Here is a 20,091-nt window from a genome sequence, read left to right as displayed (position 1 = left end):
TCTAAAACACAGACAAGTAAGAAATTCACAACTCCTTTTCAAGGAACTTGTTACAGATGTGGGAGGTATGGGCATATGGCAAATGCGAGAGAGTGTCCTGCCCTTAAATTCAATTGCAATGTGTGTGGAAGAAAGGGACACATTGGTAGAAATTGCAGAACAAGAGTAGGGAGAGAAATGAAGACCGAGACCAAGTTAGTTAGCTTTCAGATTAATGATGATGTGGTGGAACACCCTTCTGATTATGTGTTGATAGGAGAAGCACGTGTGTTGATGAAATTTGATTCTTGCTCACATGTCACCTTCATTTCAAACGAAGTGTTTGAGAATGCGTTCGGAAAGAATAAGTCCTTGTGTAAACCGGATATAAGACCAACAGGTTATCAAGAACTTCCCATAAAAATAATGGGTTACTTTTTTGACTGCATTGAATATAAGGGAAGGTATACAGAAGCAAAAGTTTATGTGGTAAACAGGGGAGACAACTTGTTGAGTTGGTCTCATCAAGCAAGGTTGGGGGTGAGTCTCAATCCTAATGCTCGTCCAGTTATTCAAGTTCAGGCTGTAGACAATGTGGAGAACAAGTTTATAAAGAACTTTAAAGAGTTATTCAGTGAAAAACTAGGATGCATAAAGGGTTACAATCACAACATAAAGCTGAAGTTGGGTGCGGTACCTGTTGCTGCTAAAGTAAGGCGCATTCCAATTTGTGTAAAAGATGCTGTAGGTGAAGAGATTGAGAAGTTGTTGTCGACTGGGGTTATACAACCAGTAGAAGCAACTGAGTGGCTCGCACCTATTGTGGTCGCGAGGAAGCCTAACAATGAGATTCGGCTGTGTGTTGACCTTCGTGCTTTAAATAAAGAAGTAATAGTTGACAAGTACCCTTTGCCAAACATAGAGGAGTTGGTTTCTACATTAGATGGAGCATGCTATTTTACCACCTTATGCATGGCTTCAGCCTATCACCAAGTTCCACTGAAAGAAGAGTGTCAAGAGCTTACTAGTTTCATTACTCCAATGGGTGCATTCAAGTTCTTAAGAATGCCTTTTGGGCTGGTTTCAGCAGCCTCGGTATTCCAGAGAATTATGGAAGATCTGTTCAAAGGAATACCGGGGGTAAGATGTTATCAGGATGATGTTCTCATTTCTGGTAAGAACGAACAGGAACATGATGAGAGGGTTTGCCTAGTGTTGAAGAAAATGTTGGATGTTGGTTTAACTCTGCGTCAGAGCAAGTGCAAGTTTGGTGTCAATGAGCTAGATTTTTTGGGCCACTACATCTCAAGGAAGGGCATATCTCCAAAAAAAGATCTTGTAGAAACAATTGAAAAGTTGAAGGAACCATGCTCAAAAGAAGAAGTTTCATCGTTTTTGGGCATGGCAGAATTTTATAATAAGTTTGTCAGAAATTTTGCAGATAAGACTGTTAATCTGAGGAAAATCATGTGTAAGAATGCTGTGTTTAATTGGACAGAAGAGTGAAGCAGAGAGTTTGATCAGGTGAAGATGGATCTGAGGAATGCACCAAATTTGCAGGCGTTTGTTCCAAGGGATCCGACGTTTATTGTTACAGATGCTAGCAGCAAGGGTCTGGGTGCTTTGTTGTTACAGGTGAGGAAGAACAAAGAGGTCCTGATAGCTTGTGCTTCGAGGTGTTTGAAGGGGGCAGAGTTGAATTACTCTGTCATAGAGAAAGAGGCACTAGGTATATATTGGGCTGTGAATAAATTCAGAAAGTTTGTGTGGGGTTCCTCCTTCACTGTCAGGTCTGATCACAAACCACTAAAGGAGGTCTTCGAAAAAAAGGGGCTAGACTCCATCTCTGCAAGAATAAGGCGATGGGTAATTTGGTTGCAGGAGTTTGTGTTCAAGTTTGAGTACATACCTGGGAAAACTAATGTCTCGGCAGATTGTCTGTCAAGGTTGGTGGATGTGGTAGAGAATGGTGAGGAAGCCTTGGCTGACGATTTTGAGGGTGATTTAAAGGTGTGTGACGTCACCTTGGGGGCGGTGAAAGAAGATGCTTGGAGAGAAGAGCTGGGTAAGGATGAGGAGTTGAAGGAGGTCATTAAATTGCTGGAAGGTGGAAGGTCTCGTTCTTTGAAGAAACCTTGGTCTTTGATTGCCGATGAGTTGGCAGTGGTGGATGGCTTACTCATGAGAGGTACTAGGTTGGTTCCACCAGTTAATCTCAGAAGTATTCTGGTTGACATGTCTCATGAGGGGCACTTGGGTATTTCAAAGACGAAAGAACGCATAAGAATGGACTTCTGGTGGCCTGGTATCGATTTGTTGGTGGAACGCACTGTTAGAGATTGCTCTTCTTGTCAGGCAAGTGATAAAGTTTTGAAGACGAGGTCTTCTCCAATGGTTTGCAGGAGGTTGCCTAGGTCCCTCTGGGATGAAATTGCAGTGGATATTGTGGGGCCTTTACATGGTGAGCACCAAACTCCATTTATGTTGGTTCTATTGGATTTGTATTCTAGATGGGTTGAGGTTAGTTTGGTAAGGGAGATTACAAGCGAGTCTGTTATTTCCTTTTTGGAGTCTGTCTTTAAACGTGAGAGTTTTCCGAACTCCATTCTTTCCGACAATGGACCACAATTTTGTTCAGGGAAAGTTGAGGAGTACCTCAGTAAGTGTGGCATTGTTCACAAGAGAATTTCTTTGTATCACCCTGAGGCGAATGGTGCTTTGGAGAGACTCAACAAAACTTTGAAGGAAAGCATTCAATTAGCAAGGGTCAACAATTTGGACTGGAGAAAGGAGTTACAGAATAGAATTTCAGCATATCGATTCTCTCCTCACTCAACTACAGGAAAAACTCCGTTTGAACTTTTCAAGGGTAGAGCACCTAACACTTACTTATGTCCTGCCTGGATGATTGCAGACAAAGGTGTAAAAAATAATGAGGTGGGGACATGGAGAGAAAGGGAATTGGAACTACAGAGGAAAAGGAAAATATATGTGGATAGAAGAAATTCTGCAAAGGATTCGAAGTTTGTGGTGGGGGAGATAGTAAAGATCAGGGCTCCTGTGGGCTGTCAAAATTGGTCGAAGTTTTCTGTTCCTAGAACCATTGTGAAAATTTTCAAAAATGCTGTAAAGACGGAGGATGGTCGTATCTGGAAAATAGTCGTGTTTCTCATTTTGGGGGTAAAGGGAAGTGTGATGATGTTGTTGCTGTTCCTGATCTGCATACTAATTATTCTCGCAAGAGTGTGAGAGTATGCAGGCCTCCTGTTCATTTGCGTGATTATGTCTAGGTAGTTTCTTCTTTGAGTTCTTTATCTTTCTGTTGCCTACTTCATTGCTGGACGTGTAAACCTGTTTAATGTTTAAGAGGGAGAAGTGTGATGACTTGTCTTTCTAGATATTCTGGTTCCATGTTGGAACCTAGTGTTTGGAACCATATGTCACCAAGGTTCCCATTACTGGTAATTCCAGGATTGTCAGTTGTTAGCTGACTGTTGGCTGGGGCTGAATAAACTACACTTGCTTATCTAAACTACTTGGACTCCCTCAACTTTATTACACACAGCAGGTCCCTTTTACTTTCAGTTCTTTTTGAAGGCGTAACACGCCAGACCTGTAGCATTCCTTACAGGAATATCTTTCTCCACCAGGGAGGAGGGCGGGCGCTTATGACTATAACAGAGATACCCCTACTACAGAACTGGAGTTACAGGACAGAAACTACTCCTTCTGTAGTAGGGTAAGGTAAGGTAAGGTAAGGTAAATTTATTATGCATAGTTAATTAAAACCAGTGCAAACATTTTACAAATTTTTTTTTAAATCTCATAAGAAAATCGATTTAATAAGTCATCATTAAAAGAGCAAACAATAAAAAACCCGATCTAATGACCAGGTCAATTTCTTTTAAGGCAGAAGAGCATGTTCCTTGAGTTCTGATAAGCGTCTATATATTTTCTGTGTCAATGTTCGGAATATTTTTTGACAGTTTTTGCTCGATTAACGCAAGGAACTTTACGTATCTGCAGTTCAGTTTCGTGTTTGGAGGGTTCAGGCAAGCCAGCACCGCTTGCCTTCTAGTACGAGTTCCTATCTGCTTGAGCTGGTCCTTTAAGAGCTGTTGGCGGGCTGGCCGCAGCCCTTGGCAGAGACAGGTCATGTGAAGTATGTCGCCCTTCTCTGTGTTGCAAAAGATGCAAGCGTCATGGCCATTGCTCCTGAGCCATGGTGGAAAATACTCTCTGGTAGGCAAGACCCATAGTCTGTGTTTTAAGAACTTCAGTTTAATTGCCTTGGGTAACCCTGACTGAAGTATGGTTGTGGTGTCAGGGATTTATAAGAGTTTAAAATCACCCATGCATGATTTCTTTTGGCAAAAGTCTCTGTCCTCTAATAGTGAAAGAGATTTGACGGTTTTCCAAACCAATTTTTTGAACGCATTGTGCCCGAGATGCATGTCCCAGATCGCTGATACATTAGTGGCCCCCAAGGCTGCCTTCAGATAGGTTCTTGCCTGAGATCCGTCCCTGCTTTGTATATCTTGCCATAGCAGCAAATTTAGAGTGTTAGTAGTAGCAGAACGGAGTTTGTGGCAGCAGTTAATATAAGCACCCTGTCTTGCAAGAGTTTGTTTTTGTAATCCAAATTCCAGCCTGACTTGGGCGGGCGATGTGTAGGACGGGAGCGAAAACATTGTTCTACAGGCTTTTGTCTGGATTATGTCAAGGTTCTTGGAGTCTCTCCCGCGTAATGCCTCGCTACCATAGTAGATGGAAGGTAGTAGTTTAGCCTGGATGACTTTCAGGTAGGGAGTCAGGATTGGTCCCGTCAGTTGGTTGGGTATACTTTTTAATGTGGCAACAATGCAAGACCCTCTCCTTTTTACTTCCTGCTTTTGCTGTGAAAATGAACGTCTCTGTCGAAGATGACTCCCAGATATTTGTAGACGGATGCACGCTCTATTTTTTGACCGCCCAATGTCCAAGACTTCTGAAGCTTTTTGTGTATATTTATCGACATGGTGCGTGTTTTGCTCAAATTTATCTTTAGTTTGTTTTCCGTGGCATACATATGCATTTGATTCAGTAGCTATTGGAGGCCGATGTAGGTATGGCTCAATAGCACAACATCATCTGCGTACAGAAGGTTACTCTGAGTTTTCCCTCCCAACCTCGGGGAGTGGGAGTTGCATGTGTTTAGTATGCCTGATCCGCCATGTACAGGATGAACAATATTGGGGCAAGCACGCACCCTTGCTTGAATCCTTTGGTGGTACAGACTTTTGATGACAGATGTGTGCCGCCTCCTAACTTCACCTGCACCCAGGTATCAGAATGAAGAAACTTCAGCATACTTAGTGTTTGCTGCGGTATTCCCAATTGTTCCAGTTTCCCCCCCGAGTCTGTCTCTCTCGATCTTATCAAACGCCGCACTAAAATCAATGTAGCACATGTGCAGTGGTAGTTTTTTGTTTTTGTAGTAGGGGATCTCTGTGTATAGTCATAATCTAGTGAATAGAATGACAAGCCCATCCCCACACCAAAGTGGCGGTGGAGAAAAGAAAAGTAACACCACTACTGTGCGAACAGATTTCGCAGCGAAGCTTGCCCAACCTGAGCGTCTGTCCTGGCATCAGTGTCCAGACAGTAATGCTTAGCAAAGGTATGGACCGACTTCCAAGTGGCCGCCTTGCAGATTTCTGCAATTGGAACATTACAAAGCAAAGCAGTCGTGGCAGCTTTGCCCCTGGTGGAATAAGCCTTAGGTTTACCCCCTAAGGTCTTATTAGCCTTTTGGTAACACAATTGTATGCAGGACACAATCCACCTAGAGATGGACTGTTTCGAGGTAGCAAGACCGGTCCTGACTGATCCATAATTGATAAACAATTGGTCTGACCTACGAATATCTTTAGTTTTATCCAGATAAAATTTCAACACCCTCCTAACATCCAGGGAATGCAGATTTCCGCTGGAGATGAAGGATTCTGAAAAAATGTAGGTAAAGTTATGGTCTGGTTAACATGGAAATCAGATATAACCTTTGGAAGAAATTTAGGGTGAGTACGCATAACAACCTTAGCAGCATGAAATACAGTATAAGGTTCTTGGCAACACAAAGCCTGAATTTCACTCACCCTGCGGGCCGATGTAATGGCCACGAGGAACGCCGCCTTCCAGGACAGGTGCTGCAACGAAGCCTTATGAATAGGTTCAAAAGGCTCCTTCATCAATCTGGACAGCACCACGTTCAATTCTCATGAAGGCGAAGGAAGCCGGACAGGAGGGAACACCTTCAAGCCTTCCAAAAAAATCCTTGATCACAGGGATCTGGAAGAAGGAAGTCTGTGAAGGGCACTTCCTGTAGGCAGTCAGCGCAGCGAGATGAACCTTAATGGAATGGACATTAAGGCCAGACTGCGCCAAATGTTGAAGATACGGAAGGATGACATCTTCCTTACATGTTGTTGGGTCATAGTTCTTGGACTTGCACCAGATGCAAAATCGCTTCCACTTGTAAGCATAGGAAGTCCGAGTGGAAGGTCACTTAGCCTCCTTCAGTATGTCCATACAATCCTCTGGTAGATTCAAATGGCCATGTTGCACTATCTCAGGAGCCATGCCGCCAAACTCAAAACTCAAAGACGAGAGATTGGGGTGCACCATCTGCCCCCCGAACTTCGTGAGAAGGCCTGGCCGGCACAGCAGCCGTATGTGAGGAAGGAGAGACCGGGGAAGCAGGTCCGTGAACCACCATTGCCTGTGCCATTCCGGGGCAATCAGGATCATCCGCGCCCTGGACTGGGACAGCTTGATGAGCACTGCCGGAATCACGCGAATAGGTGGAAAAGCGTACAGAAAGCTGTTCGACCTGTTGATCCATAGCGCATTCCCCAGCGTCCCCTGCTGGTAGTACCTGGAGGCAAAGTTTCGGCATTTGCTGTTTTCGGTGGTGGCGAACAGATCTACGTCTGGAGTCCCCCACCTTGCGAAGACTTCTCCTAGTACGTCATCGTTTATGACCCATTCGTGGTTTTCCTGAATCAGTCTGCTCAGTGCATCCGCCTGAACATTCTGCACACCTGGTAGATGGGTAGCCGTTATCGTCAGTCCTCTGGCCAGAAGCCAGCCCCAGATCGCCTGCGCCTCCTGTGACAGAGTGCGTGATCTCGTGCCCCCCTGCTTGTTGAGGTAATACATCGTGGTTGTATTGTCCGTCTGTACAAGCAGAGAGGTGGTCCGGAAGGACGGACGAAAGGTCTTCAGTGCCAAGTGAACAGCTCTGAGTTCCAGGAAATTGATGTGGTACGTGGACTCCATCGGGGACCACGTTCCTTGAATCTTTAAGTCTCTGGAGTGAGCTCCCCAGCCGTGGAGAGACGCATCTGTCACGATAGTCTGTGTGGGAATGTCCTTGTGAAAGGGAACCCCTCTGAGGAGATTCTCCGCCGAACACCACCACTTCAGAGACTGAAGAGCATGCAAGAGACAGTCGTATCTTGTCGTCCCAAGACCCTTTCCCCTGATCCCACTAATCCTCCAAGCACTCCTGCAATGGTCTCATGTGCAGCCGTGCGTGTGGCGTGAGGAAGATACAAGAAGCCATCGACCCCAGTAGAGAAGACACCGTGACAGAGGAGTGATAATCGTCGCTCCTCCGAAGGAGACACGCTTGCTGACAGAGTATTGATGGAGGCTCCCAAGTACTGTATGCACTGGACCAGAGTCGGGACAGACTTGGACATGTTGATGTGCAACCCCAGCTTGTTCAGGAGAACGCACGTCTTCTGGAAGTGCGCTTGAGCTTCCGAGAAGGAGGAGGCCTTGATCAACCGATCGTCCAGGTACGGGTAGACAAACACCTTGTTCTTCCTTAGGTGTGCAGCTACCACTGCCATGCACTTCGAGAATGTTCTGGGCGCAGGCTTCAGCCCGAATGGCAGTACTGTGTACTGATAATGATTGGCGCCGACTTGGAATCGCAGGAACTTCCTGTGTTTGTGTGCAATGGGCACATGGAAGTACGCATCCTGTAGGTCTATAGCACATAGCCAGTCTCCCTGTTGCAGCTGAGGATAAATCTGATGCAACGACAGCATGCGAAATTTCTCTCTGCGAATCCACTTGTTTACTTGTCGCAAATCCAGAATGGGCCTGAACTCGTTCTTGTCCTTCTTGCGAACCAGAAAGAACCGGGAGTACAGACCTCTTCCCCTTTGAGACAGAGGTACGTCTTCTATCGCCCTTTTCCTTAACAGGAGATAGGACTCCGCCTGGAGCTCGCGCAGCTGAAACTGCGAGCTGACCGGTGGAATTGCTGGAGGGGGGCTGATGAACCGAAGACTGTCCATTGCAAACAATATTCAGCACCCACTTGTCCTGAGTAATTTTTCTTCACTCAGTCAGAAAAAATTGAACGCTTCCCCCCACCGGAGTGGGTAACGGATGTAGGGGAAGTAACCGCTCAGGGCCTAGACCCAGCCGGGCCCTTGTTCGCCGCTGCGGACTGCAGGCCTCTGCCCTTCTGGCGCTTCTGGAAGGGCCTCCGGAATTGCTGCTGCTGTTGTTGCTGTTGCTGTCCAGAAGTCTGCCCGCGCGCTCGCGCCCCGAACCGTCTCTGGAACGGGCGGTAGGTCTTCTTCTCCTTGGGCTTCTCCAACCCTACAGCCATCAGGGTCTCGGCCTCCGCCTTCATGCGGGCCATTTCGTCATCCGCATGCTTGCCAAACAGGGTTTCCCCCGAGAAAGGCAGGTTGGTCACCCGTTGTTGGGCCTCAGGCTTGAGGGATGTAAGGCGAAGCCAAGCGTGGCGCGTTGGTTGACACCGTGGCAATATCCATGCGCCGCCAGAAGGGACACATCAGCAACCGCGCTGATGACTTGGTTCGACACCAATAGTCCCTCGTTGAGAATCTCTTGAAAGTCCTCTTTCTTCTCTCGAGGAAGGAGCTCAGCGAATTGCTGGAGGGATTCCCACAGGGCTCGATCATATCGCCCTAGCAAAGTCGCGGCACTTGCAGCCTTCATTGCAGTAGAAGCCGTCCCACAGACCTTTCTGCCAGCTGAGTCTAACCACCGGCTCTCCTTATCAGGAGGTACGGAGGTGGACGACGGGGTGGTGGCATGCTGGCATGCTGCTTCCTAGCAGCTGTCACTATGACCGAGTCCGGTGGCGGATCTTTCCTGAGAAAGGCCGGATCAGAATCCGGAGCCCAGTACTTCTTGAGGAGCCTGGAGGGAGCCGCCTTCGTCACCGCCGGAGTGAGAAACAACTCCTGAGCGGGCTCTACCAATCCTGGTACTAAGGGTAGCAACGGCCGAGACAGGTGCTTTTTATGTAGCGTCTCGAAAATCACGGACGTCGTGGGCGTGGGCACCGTCAACGTGATGCCCAACTTAGCCGCACCCATCAGCAGAACATCTTGGAATGAGACAATGTCGTCCACTGGCGACACCCTCGTCCCCGGGGATTCCGACAAAGTCGGCGAGTATTCCCTGGTCGGAGACGAGCCCGTGTGGGATCTCGATCTGCGCCTCCAGTGGCGTCGCCTTGATCTTGTCGATGACCGGTGACGACTCCGCGATCTCTCCCTCCGTCCGGAACGAGAGCGCGATCTCCTCGGCTTCGGACGCTCCGCAGGTCTCACAGGAACAGGAGACTGCGGCCTGACCGGGACCCTCGGCTGAGGAGTCCCCATAGGAGGTGTCGGGTACCGTGGCAGCGACACAGACCTCGGCGGTACCGGAGGCGGTCCATGAGGAGGTAGCAGAGGATGACCATGAGGTGGAAGCAGAGGTGGAAGCGGAGGCGGAGTGTGATTCCGTGGCGGAGTTTCCTTGGGCAAGGGAGGAGGAGGGGTAGTCGATCTTGGCTTGGAAGGTGTATATACCTCGGAGTACACAGAACCCTGTGACTCCCTCTTCTTCTTAGGCGGAGGCGATGTAGTGTCCCCAATTGGAGAACGTCGCCGAGGCGCCCCAGTGGATCCAGAGTGACTCCTGGCACCAGAACTCCTTCTGCGCTTCATTGGCGTCGGAGAACGCCGTCTTGACGTCGACCGGTGCCCTCGTTTCGACGTTGAATCACGTCTGGACGACGAACGTCTCTTCCTCGACGGCGACCGTCGACATCTCGACGTCGAGCGCTTTCGTGGCGTTGAACGCCTTCTCGCCGGCGAACGCCATCTCGGTGTCGAACGTCTCCTCGACGGCGACCGCCTGCGAGTCTACGACGTCGAGGATCCCCTCGACGACGACCGTCTCCTCTTCGCCGATGGCGAGCGGTGGTGTCGCCTCGACGGCAAGCGCCGACGCCGGCCTCATCAGTCCCCTCGACATCGAACGTCGACGCCTCTTCAACCCAGAGCCCTGGGGAGACGGGGAACAGACTGCTGTCATCCCTCTCGACGCCCTCGTCGAGGCTATCGACGGCGGCGAAGAAATAGGACGTTTGCTGGCCTTCCTGCCTTTGGGGAGCCCCCCAGAGGCCTCAGCATGGGCAGATGAAGCATGCCCAGACCCACCTTGTGCCTGCAGTCTTCTATCTTCCAGGCCTTGGAGCCTGATCTTCATCCTCTCTCTCAGGGTCCTGGTGGATAATGTCTGGCAGATGCCACACTCCACTGGAACATGAGAAGAGGGAAGGCAGACGATGCACACCTCATGTGGGTCCGACTTGGCCTTCTTCCTCGGACACTCAGGGCATTTGTCAAACAAAGCAGGCCTTTTGACAAATAAAAGAGTGCACCAAGACACACACAAGGAAGAAAACACCAAAGTACTTCAAAGAAAGCACTCAAGTACTAGAAAAAGTGAAAAAATCACTAAATAAACCCTTGAAAAGGGAGAGCTCAATGCTCCAGGGTCCTGCTTGCAGGAGCCGGAAAAAAGAACTGAAAGTAAAAGGGACCTGCTGTGCATTCTGGGATACTGAGAGAGTTCTGGAAAGTTCTCTTAAAGGCACAGTATCCTGTTCTGAGCCACATAATGGCAGCCTATGGGGCTTGTCTGTCCACTCCTCCCTCTCTATCATTCCAGAGGCTTTTGCTGGTAAAGGAAAGCTTTTCTCTGTGGGGAAAGCTGGACAGGCTGTGCTGTTTGTGTTTTTTTTGGTGGAATTTCTAGTTGAAGTACTGGACAGTGTAGCCTGTGGATATAAGCTGCATTATCGGTCTTTAAATTCTCTCTTAAGTGTCTGTGCAGGTCTGCATTTTTTGACAACTTAAGAGATTATTTTTGATTGCTCCGGGGTCCGCGCACATGGGCGGGACTATTACCTAGATTATGACTATACACAGAGATCCCCTACTACAGAACTGTATTTGTTCAACTTATTGTATGCTAATTGAGTAACTTGTAATGTACTTTTACCTCCGACCTCATAAAGAGTGCAGAGGGGTTGTGTTTAGCATAAATACATATATATTTGATATATACCTTGTGTGGTGTCCTTTCATTTGGTATTCAAGGGATTATAATTGGTAAAACAGCTTGCTTCACATGCTCTCTGAAGTCTTAGCCTAAGACTGCTGGTCCATGCTACCACTAGGATAGCTTGTCTATAAGGTTGACTTTACAACCACCATCAATAAGGGTCGATTAGACTGGTGCAAGGTGCCCACTAGAATAATGGACATCATATGCCAGGCTAACTTCTCACAATCGCATGAAGAACCTGGAGCACCTCCATATTTTGTAGGTCCCAGGCCGATAATCTCCAGCACCCCCGACTGATGCGGGTCCTCTCTCCCACCAGAACATATAGGGGTGAGTGGTCAGACAAACCCTGGGCCATGTATTCCGCTTTCATAAATTTCCTGGATGGCTCCCTGGGGGAGCAACACATAATCCAATCAACAAACTCTGTTGTGTTATACTGATGCCATGCCAGTGTCAATGGCTCATATTCAGGAGTGCGAGTCATGGGGGGGGTCCCCATGAGATACCAAAGTTTCTGTCCCTGCGTCTTGCTCCATTGCAACTACTGCGGCAGCCAAGGGATGCAGAGAGGGCTTGTTCTCACCTTCGTCTCCGGACGTACTGCCACTAGTGTCCGTCTCTGTGCCAGGTTCAGGGTGGTCGGGGAGGTGGAGGGTGTGTGAGCCTGCCGACAGGCGAGAGTCTAGTGAACGACCACTACGCCGCCGGATCCTGCCACTACCCCTTCATGCATAAGGCGTGGCCTGCTTTAGACGGCCTCTTCGGTTACCCCCTGGACGTAGCGTTTGACGGTCCGAGGATCGCGGAGCACTCCCTGCGGGTGGTTGGCTACGACATGGTGGGATTTCCGGTTGCTTCAAGACGGGCCTTTCCTCGATCCACTGCCACGCTTCCTTCAGTGTTTGGAAGAAGTGGGTCTTCCCCAGAAATAACACTTTCAGTTTTGCGGGGAATAGGAGCATATATAGAATATTGTGCTCTCGAAGTTTTGCCTTCACCGAATCAAAGGACCGCCGTTGATTCTGAACCTTCCTGCTATAGTCCGGAAAAATCATTATATGCGTGTTATCGTGTCTGATTTCTCCATGTTTCCTAGCTTCTCGAAGGATCATGTCCCTGTCCAGGAAATTTAATAAAACGTGCTATAACTGGATGTGGCTGTGCTCCCGGGGGTGGCATCAGGGCTCTATGCACCCTTTCTATGACGAAACAGGCAGAGAACAGATCTGTCGGTAAGGTGCGGCGGAGCCAAGCGTGAAGAAATTCCATCATATTTGTCCCTTCAATGCCTTCGCTAAAGCCCACAAAGCGCAGGTTGTTGCGTAGTGCCCTGTTTTCCACATCGCAACACGCCACTGAGGAACTTTGGTCGAGGACTGAAGGTCAGTCATGCCTTTGCAGAGGTCCTGAAGGGCATCTTCAGCCTCACCCAAACGGGTCTCTGATTCTGTGACCCTGCCGCAGGTTTCATAGGTCTTGCCTCAAGAGCGATACCTCCTTGCCCACTTCTCCTATCTTCCCCTCCAATGCCGTCCTAGAAGACTGGATCGCTTGGAGGAGAGTGTCCGTATCAGTGCGGGCAGCCGGCCGTTCCTCCAGGGGGGGGTGGGGGGTTACCTTCGTATGTCGATCAATTTTCCCCTGTCGTTGCAGCTTTGGTTCTTTGTCCTTGCCCATTTTTGCAGCTCCCCGGGGTGGGGCTAGCGATGCAAGACGTCAAGGCTGGGGTTCATCACCTTGATGGCGGTGAGGGGAGGGGGGACCAGTTCTTCACCCCCCCCCTGCAGGACGATCTCTAAAGGCAACACCAGGCCGCAGAGCTCCTCGCCGTCTCAACTGGGGGCTGTTCGGTCCCACCAGGGTACTTTCGCTCCTTCACCAAATCGGTCAACTGTCGGGCCCTCCAGCCGATACCGGATAACAGAGGCACTTTACAGGACCGCCCGCATGCACCTAGGGGACCAGGCCGATCAGAACCACCAGGGACCAGCAGAAGCAACCCCCCATTCCTTAGCGGCAGGGCAGTTGAAGGGGTGTCGTCCCCACTTCAGGTCCTCCGAACCCCTCGATGATGTCTGAACACCTACAACGGCTGGGTACCTCTAATCTGAAATACTACTCAAAAGGGCGTGTGGCAGGGGACTTCAGAAAGAAGAGGTGGTTTTGCTCACACATGGCGACAGTGTAGACAAAGTAGCTGATGGTTTCAAGGTTGTTGCACATTCTGGGAACATTGTAGCAGGTAAGCAAAATAATAATGATTTGTCATGTTAACCTTGATGTACAGATTCCATTTTTGTAACCTGAAATATGTTAAATTTACTTTTATGCTCGGGCTGCACAAACCCAGCCTACATTTAAACCTAAAAGTATATTTTTCATGCATCTTATACCAGGACTGCAGTCCCTTGACATGATCATGTATAGTAAATTAGTTAACCTCGTGTTCAGACACAACGCCTTTCTGATGCGCATATACACAAAATCTTCTCTCTAGCTTAGTACAATAGCATTACTTTTAAACTTTGACTTTTCATCAAAACTGTGTTCCCTTTTGCACTCCACGTTTCAAGACTGCCCTTTATAACACTAATAAATAACTAACTTATCTGAAGCTAAAACCTCTGGGCACAAACGATTTGGCAACAATTCACATATCTCTAATCTGTTTTCCCGCAGAAAGGGTTTTGTTACTTTAGGACCCTATTTTCAAACACTAGTAGATCCCAGGAGTACATTTTGATAAATATTACAGTGGTTCTCTACTTTCTACGTTGCATGAAATTTTGTGAGTAATTGATATCAAGCCAAGCATTTATGTGTATTATAAAAAATAAAAAAAATCTCCAGTATTGGATCTTTCACATGCTTGAATCCTTCCCCGTCGTCGAAGTGGTAGTCCCACGCTATTATATCAAAGCTATCATAATATTAGTAGCATAGGCTACAATGGCACTAGGTCTTGAATTTAATAGTCTATCTATGACCCTTTTTTTTTATTTAATGGACCAAACTTAGTCTACAATCTATCAGGCAACAGCACCGTCTACAACCTTCCCCTCAGAGGCTAGTTCCCTCAGATTTTCTACTGCACGTCATGTGAAGGGAGTCTCCCTTTGCTCTGTTGTTATTCTTCAAACCTTCTGATTTCAAGAAACTTCTCTTCAGGTCGGATATAAATGTTCGAGGCATATGAGCTGCAGTTGGTGCACTTTGCATAGATCGCCATCTGGTGTTGGGCTCAGATGCTTGCGCCTTCTTGTTGTCTTGGAGGAAGTCTGTTGTGGTCACGAGATGGGTGACTCCCCCTTGGACGATGGTGCGCATGGGCGTTGACTCCATCTTCAGATTGTTTTTTTCCGCCTTCTTTGAGCTCTCCCTAGCGAGAGACACTAGGGCTGCGAGCACTTTTAGCTGGACTTTCCTGTTGGCACATTTAACGGAGGAAATTGCATTTTAAAGAGTGAAAAATAGCGTTTTTTAGCATCTGTACCTGGGGGCTCTAAATACTATGTTTTAATTGGGGAATTCGTTAGGCACACTGACACCTGCTCACACGCTGTACTGTACCCTCCCTGCCTCGCCCAGTCGTTTTATTGGAACTGTTGCTAGCGCCGGCGGGCTCCATATTAGGTAGGGCTGGGGGTGCGCTCTAGTCGCTCCGCCCTCCCGCCCTCCCAGGTTATTTAGGGCTGCTCCTCAGCACTCTCGCTGCCTTCTTTGAGCTCTCCCTAGCGAGAGACACTAGGGCTGCGAGCACTTTTAGCTGGACTTTCCTGTTGGCACATTTAACGGAGGAAATTGCATTTTAAAGAGTGAAAAATAGCGTTTTTTAGCATCTGTACCTGGGGGCTCTAAATACTATGTTTTAATTGGGGAATTCGTTAGGCACACTGACACCTGCTCACACGCTGTACTGTACCCTCCCTGCCTCGCCCAGTCGTTTTATTGGAACTGTTGCTAGCGCCGGCGGGCGCCATCTTAGGTAGGGCTGGGGGTGCGCTCTAGTCGCGCCGCCCTCCCACCCTCCTAACACCCTATATAATGTGTATTCCGGCCAGACGGCGCAGCGGGCTGGCGCAGCGGGCGCGCCGGATGCGCGCCGAAGCCGCGCCTAAGCCAAGCCCGTCTGCGCCCGTCCGCGACCGGACACGGCCTAGGGCCCAAACCCCTGCCCCGACCAGCAGAATCACTTGGAGCAGGAATGAACTGGTAAGGTACTCATTCAATGTGTGTACTCCAGGACTCCACAGTATGAGAGTGGGGTTGGATGATGGGTGCCGTCACTGTCACTTCCGCTTCCACACAGGGAAAGCAGATAGTAAGACTAGTAACTTCTCCTTGTCCTGCGGCCTCATTAACGTGAGATCATTGAGCTGTCATAAATATGATGTACATGAACTTCTTATCGATAAAAACTTTGACCTACTGTTCATTACAGAAACATGGCTTGATCCCACCTGTGACCCTGATATTATACAGGCCTTACCAGAGAACTATCAGATGGTCCGCCTGGATAGACCGAAAGGCAGAGGAGGTGGAATTGCGATCGCCTATAAACAACATTGGGCCTGCAAACTTGAATCAATCTGTTTGCCAAGTTGTGAGGCGGGCTTTTTCACCATAACAATTGACGGTAATACAACTCTAAAAGGCTTGTTAGTCTACCGCCAACCAGGGCCTATGTCCAGATTTAAAGGCAATCTGCTAGAGTGTATCACTGAAACAGCGTTAAGAAGTGATAACTTTTTGCTGCTAGGTGACTTAAACACACATCTAGAAGATCCACTAGATAAAGGAGCGATGGAGCTCTGTGAGGAATTGAATACTTTACAGCTAGAGCTTAAGGGTCAACTCCCCACACATAACCGTGGGCATCTGTTAGATCCTATATTTGCTAACTGGGAGGATGTCCTGGCTGCACCTCCAGAGCCCCTGCCCTGGACAGATCACTTCCTTGTCCCGTTTGTCATTCACCTGCCTAAATACAAGGCTCATGCTTCCGCCCCTCTCAATTACCCTCGTCGAAGGTGGGCAACATTTTCCTTGCCAGAGTTTAATAGGGCTCTCATTGCGGAAGGACCTCCAGGAGGCAAGGATGTGACATCAGCAAACAATTTGCTTAATGATCGTATTATAGCCGCTCTGGACTGTACAGCCCCATTGGGTCGGCCAAATAAAGGTGCCCGCAGACAGATAACTGCTCCCTGGTTCAGCGAGGCATTGCGTCTCGCCAAAAGGGACTGCAAGCGGGCAGAGAGACAATGGAGAGTGGCATATGAGGGTTCGATGAAAGAAGTCTACCTTATCAAGAGACGCATCTATCATAACAGAATCCGTATTGAAAAAGCCACATACTATGCAGACAGAATCCAGAGGGCAGAGAATTCCGCTAAGGAACTGTTTAGCATATATAAGTCTCTAGCCACCCCCAAAACTGCAAGTCTAGATAAAGATCACTCAGTAGCAGCATGCAACCGCATCGCTACTTATTTCGGAGACAAAGTGTCGAAAATCTACGCCGCCTTCCCTGAAATACCTTGTGCAGCGGAAGAGCCAACAGATTTAGCAGTAGAGGAAGATGATCGTAATCGGTTACTTAACTTTATCACCCCTTTACCGGAAGAGCTAATTAAAATCTGTAGGTCTGTTAAATCAGGCTCCCCTCGAGATCCCGCACCCCCTAAAAGATTGAGTGACAGTCTGGAGACCCTGGAACCCTACATCAGGCATGTGCTGGATGTTTCCTTCCGATCCAGTTCAATACCTGACGATTGGAAACAGGCTGTGGTGCTTCCCCTCCGCAAGAAGCCCAATATTAGCTTCGAGAACTTGGACAATCTACGCCCCATCTCCTTGCTGCCCTATCTCTCCAAGGTAGCGGAGAAGGTGGCAAATAAACAGCATACATGGAGGAAGGCAACCATCTTCATCCTACCCAATTTGGGTTTCGGCCCCGTCATTCGACGGAGTCCGCCCTTCTGAGGGCCACCGAAGCCCTCAGGCAGGGTGCCGACGAGGGACAAACAATGGCGCTAATTTTATTAGACCTTAGCGCTGCGTTCGACACTGTAGCACACTCCATCTTGCTACAGTGTCTGGACAAGATCGGGGTGAAAGGGGCGGCGTTGAAGTGGATTTATTCATTTCTCACTGGCCGAGGTTTCCAAGTGAGGCAGGGTGACTACTACTCGGAGCGAATTTCTTTGGACCAGGGGGTGCCGCAGGGCTCGTCCCTGAGTCCAACACTCTTCAATCTTTATGTCGCTCCGATTGCCACCTTAGTAGAGAGTCACGGCCTCAGCTTGGTGTCGTATGCCGACGACACGCAGCTGATTATCTCCCTATCGCGCGCACCCGGTCTTTCGGAGGACACCTTCAGAGCATGCATGCAAGACCTTGCTGCCTGGATGTCCGCCAATTGCCTCAAGCTCAACGGGGGCAAGACCGAGGTGCTGGTCGTGGGGGGCTGCCAGTCTGCGTGGACGTCGGCATGGTGGCCATCTTCCCTGGGCCCAACACCCATTCCGTGCCAAAAAGCGAGGAATTTGGGCATCTGGTTTGATGCCGCCCTCACCTTTGGCCCTCAGATCAACCAGGTGGTCGGACTATGCTTTGGTATTCTTAAAAGCCTTAGGAAGACGCTGAAGTTCTTGCCTGTGCAAGCCCGACAGACCTTGGTACATGCACTAGTCACATCAAGGATGGACTATGGCAACCTTCTCTATTTAGGCACCCTGGAGAAGAACCTTAACCGCCTACAGGTCCTACAGAACGCCGCTGCCCGACTGGTGCTTAGACTACCCAGAAGAGCTGCTTCTGCAGCGGCTCTCCGGTCTCTGCACTGGCTCCCGGTCAGAAGCAGGGTAGAATTTAAAGCACTTTGCACGTGCCATCGGATCATTAATGGGAGATCCCCTCTCCCTTTACAAGAACTTTTGACACATTATGAGCCTCCCCGCTCCCTGAGATCTTCCGGCTCTGGACTCCTGGTTGTTCCTAAGGTGTCCAGAGCGCGGATGGGGGGAAGATCTTTCAGATGCCTTGCAGCCGCTAGATGGAACAAGCTGCCTACGGCGCTACGACTTGAGCCATCTGAATCAATTTTTAGAGCTAAGCTCAAAACTGCTCTATTTGCTTAGTTGATGCGCCGTTTCTGTATGGTCCAGTAATGAAAGTAGCTCCTTAGCGCGGGGACACGCCGTTGTTGCGTCACCATGCGCTTTACAAAACCCCCCAAATAGAAATAGGATGAGTGTCACCACCTTCCCGGTAGCACCGGGGGCCCAAGTTGCAGCAGACGCGCACAGCGTATGGAGGAGGATCGTCCACCCTCAGAGACGGTTGGCTCCTGCTGCAGCTCGGTCCCGGCCCCAGCTCACAGAGAGGGGGTGGGGCGAAGGCACAAGTCTCAGGGAACTGAAGGGTTTACCCCCGTAGGCCGTAGTCCCGCAGGGGTCTGTCGTTGCCCAGCGCTCTGCGCCGATCTGTTGTGTCCCATCTGCCAAAGTTCTGACCCCCAGGCCCCGCCACCGGGCGGCGCAGTCTCCCAGCCACCCAGCTCACCTAGAGCCATTGGGAGGTGCAGCGCTCTCCAATCTCAGCCTCAGGCCGCAGGCATCCAGCAACATGATGTGCCTTCCTCGTGGTGCGGATCAACAGGAAGCCGCCTCTCCGGGTGCAACTCAGCCCTGCAACGCACAGCAGGCATCGGGGGAACAGCCTCTACCGCAGAAGAGGTTCCGGATCGGCTTTGCTGCCATTTTGGCAGCGTGGACACAGGGTCTCTCCTGGACCTAGATCGGCGCCTCCCAGGCAAGAAACTGCTCAATAGTCGTCCTCAAGGGCGGTTGGGGTGTCAGCTGCATCTTAGGTAGCAAAATAAATGTTCTTCGAGCCTGTAAACTGCCGGAATTATCGTCGGATGGTGCTTTCCGCCGGAGCTCGGCGAAAGCGCATCTTACACAGCCATGCTGTTGGCCACGCCCCGTCAAGTGGCACTCTTGATCAGCCAGTTGTCTTGGTAGGGGAAGACGTGGACCCCCTGTCTGTGCAGGTTAGCGGCCACCACTGCAAGGCACTGGATGAACACTATAGGAGCGGTGGTGACCCAGATAGCAAGCCCTTTGAATCAGTAACGTTTTCCGCTGAGCACCAACCTGGGACAGCGCCGATGCGCTAGGTGGATTGTCATGTCAAAATAGGCATCTTTAAGGGTAAAGTCGACTTGTTGGACCAGCAGAATAACATCCTGAAGAGTGACTATGTGAAAGTATTCTTATAGGATGTATTCGTTTAGAGGCCTGAGGTCTAGAATAGACTAGAGTGAGCCGTCCTTCTACAGAAACAGGAAGTAAAGCAGGTAGAACCCTGTGCCCTACAGATGGTGTGGGATAAACGCTAAGGCCTCTCTGAGGAGGCACACTGAGACCTCTTCCTTGAGCAGACGTTGGTGTTCTGCGAGAGTCTGTGTTTGCAGGCTTGTATGTTGGGAGGTGTGCAAGTAAGCTCCAGACAAAAACCATGCTGGATAATATCTAGCACCCACTGGTCAGAGGGGATATTTCCCATGTGTGGAAGAACCTTTGCAGATGCCCCCGACAGGTATTGTGTGATCGGGTGGTGAAGAGGCGAGTCAAGGCTTAGTGGTGGTGGCGGCACCCTTGGAAGAGCCAC

The 20,091-nt window shown here is 49.4% G+C and overlaps 1 protein-coding gene across 2 annotated transcripts in view; it reads right to left on the bottom strand.

The window, feature by feature from the left end:
* CCNI (cyclin I) overlaps positions 1-20,091 on the bottom strand; it is a 431,201-nt gene that overhangs the window by 48,745 nt on the left and 362,365 nt on the right. The gene's annotated exons all lie outside the window — the stretch shown is intronic.

This window comes from Lissotriton helveticus, chromosome 2_1, assembly GCF_964261635.1.
Source record: "Lissotriton helveticus chromosome 2_1, aLisHel1.1, whole genome shotgun sequence".
Taxonomy (NCBI): Eukaryota; Metazoa; Chordata; class Amphibia; order Caudata; family Salamandridae; genus Lissotriton; species Lissotriton helveticus.
Note: the sequence above shows the minus strand (reverse complement) of the source record. Positions and strands in the feature narration are given on the sequence as shown.